The 5,000-nt window shown below is 37.9% G+C and overlaps 2 non-coding genes across 2 annotated transcripts; both read right to left on the reverse strand.

The window, feature by feature from the left end:
- Positions 1-3,988: 3,988 nt before the first annotated feature.
- On the reverse strand, positions 3,989-4,107 carry LOC127994404 (5S ribosomal RNA). Its single transcript, XR_008167394.1, has one exon. It is a non-coding gene; the product is annotated as a 5S ribosomal RNA (ribosomal RNA).
- Positions 4,108-4,617: 510 nt separating this feature from the next.
- Positions 4,618-4,736, reverse strand: LOC128008435 (5S ribosomal RNA). The gene has a single exon (XR_008180171.1). It is a non-coding gene; the product is annotated as a 5S ribosomal RNA (ribosomal RNA).
- Positions 4,737-5,000: the final 264 nt, after the last annotated feature.

The raw sequence follows: 5,000 nt of genomic DNA on the forward strand, positions 1-5,000 counted from the left end.
TTATTCTTTTTTCTCTATTTATTAAAAGCCCTAAAGGTTCTGCTACCAATGAGTACAACTGTGCCGACAATGGACACCCCTGTCTTATGGATCTTAAAACTTTAAAAGGTTGAGTTAAAAAACCATTGCATTTTACTTTTGTAAAAATATCCCTGTATAAAACCGAAATCCATTTAATAAAATTATTCCCAAACCCAAATTCCTTTAAAACTGCAAATAAAAAGCCATGTTCAACTCTGTCAAAAGCCTTTTCAAAATCCATACTAATAACATAAGCACTTTTGCCTTTTTCTTTTATATACCCTGCTATATCTCTAATGCTGCTAGTAACATCTGCTATATATCTCGCCTTTACTCCATACGCCTGGTTTGTTTCTATTATATTTGGCATGACATTTTTTAATCTGTTTGCTAAGACCTTGGCTAAAATTTTAAAATCAGTGTTTAGCATTGTAATGGGTCTAAAATTTTTCAGCTCAGTTTTGTCTCCTTTTTTCTTGTATATTATTTTCATTAATCCTAGCCCCATTCTTGGGCTTACTCTTTCTTTTTTAAAAACTTCTTCAAAAATTTCATTTAAAATCACGCTTACTTTTTCTTTAAAAACTTTGTAAAACTCACTTCCAATACCATCTACTCCGGGGCTTTTCCTCACTCTTAATTGATTTATGGCATGTATGATCTCTTCAGTTTCTATTTCCCTTTCACATATTTTTTTATCCTGTTCGCCAACTTTCCTTGTTATCTGTTGCAACAAAATATTCCTTTTTTCCTCATCTCCCCCCTCAGACTTAAAAAGTTCCTCATAAAATGATTTCACTTCTTTTAAAATCCCCTCTGTATCTGAGACCACCATTCCATTGCTACTTTTAAGTTCTTTAATTGTTTCCGCTCTCCCCCTGCTTTTCTCAAGATTAAAAAAGAATCTGTTACATTTTTCCCCTTCCACCGTATATTTTGCTTTGCTTCTCAACATTGCCCCCTTGCATTTCTCCTCTTCTATTTTTCTCAACGTATTTTCTATTTCAATTACTTTTTGCACATCTACTTGGTTTTTATTTAACTCCTCTTTTAGAGTTCTCCTTATTTCTCTCTCCTTGGTTCTTTTAACCTTTTGTAATAAATTACAGTAGTTCATAGAATATTTCTTAATATCATACTTAACATTTTCCCACCATTGCCTTTTGTCTTCCATATACATCAGGTCTTTTTTCCTCCCATCTAATATCATTTCAATCTCTTTTTTAAAACTTTCATTCTTTAAAACCTCAGTGTTTAAAATCCACACCCCAGGTCCCTTTGTTTGTCTTTTAAAATCCATCGTCATTAAAACCATTTTGTGATCGCTTAAGGTCGTTTCTTTGTAAAATATTCCATCAATGAAACATTCAAGATTTCTGGTACTTAAAAAATAGTCTATTCTGGTTTGGCACATAAAATTCCCCACCAACTGTCTTCTTGAAAATTCCTTCTTTTTTCCATTTCTTTCCCGCCACACATCAATCATATTTTTCTCTTCCATCAATGACCTTAATTCTTTTCTACCCCCATCCGATTTAAAAACCATCCCATTTGCCATATCCATTTTACTAAAAACAGTGTTAAAATCCCCTGCAATCACCACCTTCCCCCATTTTTCAATTACATCAGCTAAAACATTAAAGTATATTTTCTTTTCTTTTTCTCCATTGGGAGCGTGCACGTTCACTAGAACAAATTTGTCTTCTTCCATTTCGATTTCTACCACCATACATTTTCCTTTTTTATCATTATATATAAGTTTTGTCTTTATACCTCTGTCTTTTCTTATTAAAACCGCCACTCCTCCTCCCATTTTTTCCTCTTCATTGTTAACAAGTAATTCCCCTTCCCATATTTTTCTAATATCCTCCATAACATTCTCTTTCCAGTTTGTCTCTTGCAATAAAATCACATCTTCATTTCGACACAATTCCTTCACCTTTTCAAATTTATAAACATTCATTAATCCTCTAGCATTAAAAGTCACAATTTTCAGCACCATAAAATAAAATAAAAGCCATAAAATCCCCATTTTGTCAGTTCATTCACTCTCCTTCCTTTACCATTTCCCCACTGTCTTGTTTTTCATCACATCCTTGTTTTAATACTTTTCTTTTGGCTTTCTCTAAATTTGGTGTTACCTTAGTTTGTCTTCTTCTTTTATTGATTCCTGTAGTGCCGGCATCGTCGATGCATTCACTGTCTTTGTCCATTCTCCCATCCTCGCTGACCCACTCCTGATCCTCTGTCTTTTCCAGTTGAATCTGTAAAGTATCAGTTATTTCCATCAGTGACCCCGTTTCCTCACTGCACTGCGTTGATCCAGTCCTTTCACTTTCCTCTTCAACGTCCGTGCTTGTGGTATCCTCTCTTGGTGTCCCTTCCGTGTTTTCGTGTAGCTCCTCTTCACCGGCTTCCTCATGCATCTGCCCACACCCCTGCTCTTCCTCCTGATGTTGTTCTCCGAACCAGCACTCGCACTTGTTTAACACAAGCCTGCAGTCCGGGCACCTCACCGCATTACAGTCCCTCGCGAAATGTCCCCTTTCCGAGCACTTATAGCATTTGAAGTCAGGACAGTCCTTCATCATGTGTTCAGGGCTCATACATAACCTACAGGTTCTCACCTGCTGGCTATGTATCACCCTGAAATACTGAGGTCCTTCTTCCGTCTCCATTCTCGTGCTGTAGGGCAGGGAAGCCACCTCTTTTGGAAACCGTACTCTCAGGAACCTCGTTCCATCCTCAATGCGGGTGCCTGGGTAGAATCTCCTTTTGATCTGTGAGATAGGAGTCACCCCCCATCCCTCCAGCTTCTTTAAAATATCGTCATCCTCCAAGTAAGCAGGCAGATGCATGAAAGATACAGCAAAATCCTTATTGTTCAACTTTTTAATTTCACAAGTCTTTCCTTTAATCATCAATCCTTCTTCCAGTTTCTCAATATCTTCCTCTTTTTCCAATGTAATTTCATATTGTTTCATCATTTTTGGTCTTACCGCTAGTATGCTAGTCACTTCGATCTTGTCTTTCAATGCTTCTATAATGTCCTCTGCTCTCCCATCTTGTACCTCCGTCAAATCAATCACTACCGTTGCTTCCTTGGTATAGATCCGTTTCATTCGCCTTTCTGGGTAATCCTTTTCTCGTTGTCTTTGATAAAGTCCATTTTCAGTTAGCTGCCTTGTCTTTTTTGCCAAATCCATGTCTGTAGCCGTTAATCCGTCCATTTTAACAAAAAACACAAAACTAAAACGATCCCTCCCAAACAGCAAAGCTGTTGGGAGGACAAATAACACAAAAAACTAGAAACAAAAATACTTATCTTGAACAAAAACAACGCAAAAAAACAACACAAAAGTTTGGGTGAGCCTTTCTCACCTCCCTATAGCCAACACACTTCCTGTTTCTCACTAGCTCTCTAGCGCCCTCAGGTTGGTATGGCCGTAAGCGAAGACAGCAGCAAAGAGAGGGCTATTTAAAGACCAGCCAATCTAATCGCCAGTACATTATATAAGTAGGAAAGAAAACCCAAAAGCTTAAAGCACCTGGTATTCCTAGGCAGTCTCTCATCAAAGTGCTAACCATACCTAAACCTGCTAAGATTCAGAGATCGGGCATTGACCCTTTTTTTTTTTTTTTTTTTTTTTTTTTAAAGAAAGATTATTATATTATTCGTGAAATTTTCCAAAGAGATTAAAGCACCTGGTATTCCCAGGCAGTCTCTCATCAAAGTGCTAACCAGACCTAAACCTGCTAAGATTCAGAGATCGGGCATTGACTCTATTTTTTGGCAAAATTATTATATACTAAGTGAAAAATGTCCAAAAAGCTTACAGCACCTGGTATTCCCAGGCGGTCTCCCATCCATGTACTAACCAGGCCCAAACCTGTTAATATTCAGAGATCGGGCATTGACTCTATTTGTTGGCAAAATTATTATATACTAAGTGAAAAATGTCCAAAAAGCTTACAGTACCTGGTATTCCCAGGCGGTCTCCCATCCAAGTACTAACCAGGCCCAAACCTGCTTAGCTTCCGAGATCAGATGAGATCGGGCATAGCCAGGTTGGTATGGCCGTAAGCGAAGACTGCTGCAAAGAGAGGGCTATTTAAAGACCAGCCAATCTAATCGCCAGTACATTATATAAGTAGGAAAGAAAACCCAAAAGCTTAAAGCACCTGGTATTCCTAGGCAGTCTCTCATCAAAGTGCTAACCATACCTAAACCTGCTAAGATTCAGAGATCGGGCATTGACTCTTTTTTTTTTTTTTTTTTTTTAAATGAAAGATTATTATATAATTCGTGAAATTTTCCAAAGAGATTAAAGCACCTGGTATTCCCAGGCAGTCTCTCATCAAAGTGCTAACCAGACCTAAACCTGCTAAGATTCAGAGATCGGGCATTGACTCTATTTTTTGGCAAAATTATTATATACTAAGTGAAAAATGTCCAAAAAGCTTACAGCACCTGGTATTCCCAGGCAGTCTCCCATCCATGTACTAACCAGGCCCAAACTTGTTAATATTCAGAGATCGGGCATTGACTCTATTTTTTGGCAAAATTATTATATACTAAGTGAAAAATGTCCAAAAAGCTTACAGCACCTGGTATTCCCAGGCGGTCTCCCATCCAAGTACTAACCAGGCCCAAACCTGCTTAGCTTCCGAGATCAGACGAGATCGGGCATAGCCAGGTTGGTATGGCCGTAAGCGAAGACAGCAGCAAAGAGAGGGCTATTTAAAGACCAGCCAATCTAATCGCCAGTACATTATATAAGTAGGAAAGAAAACCCAAAAGCTTAAAGCACCTGGTATTCCTAGGCAGTCTCTCATCAAAGTGCTAACCATACCTAAACCTGCTAAGATTCAGAGATCGGGCATTGACTCTTTTTTTTTTTTTTTTTTTTTAAATGAAAGATTATTATATAATTCGTGAAATTTTCCAAAGAGATTAAAGCACCTGGTATTCCCAGGCA

The sequence above is a fragment of the Carassius gibelio genome, chromosome B22, assembly GCF_023724105.1.
Source record: "Carassius gibelio isolate Cgi1373 ecotype wild population from Czech Republic chromosome B22, carGib1.2-hapl.c, whole genome shotgun sequence".
Classification (NCBI taxonomy): domain Eukaryota; kingdom Metazoa; phylum Chordata; class Actinopteri; order Cypriniformes; family Cyprinidae; genus Carassius; species Carassius gibelio.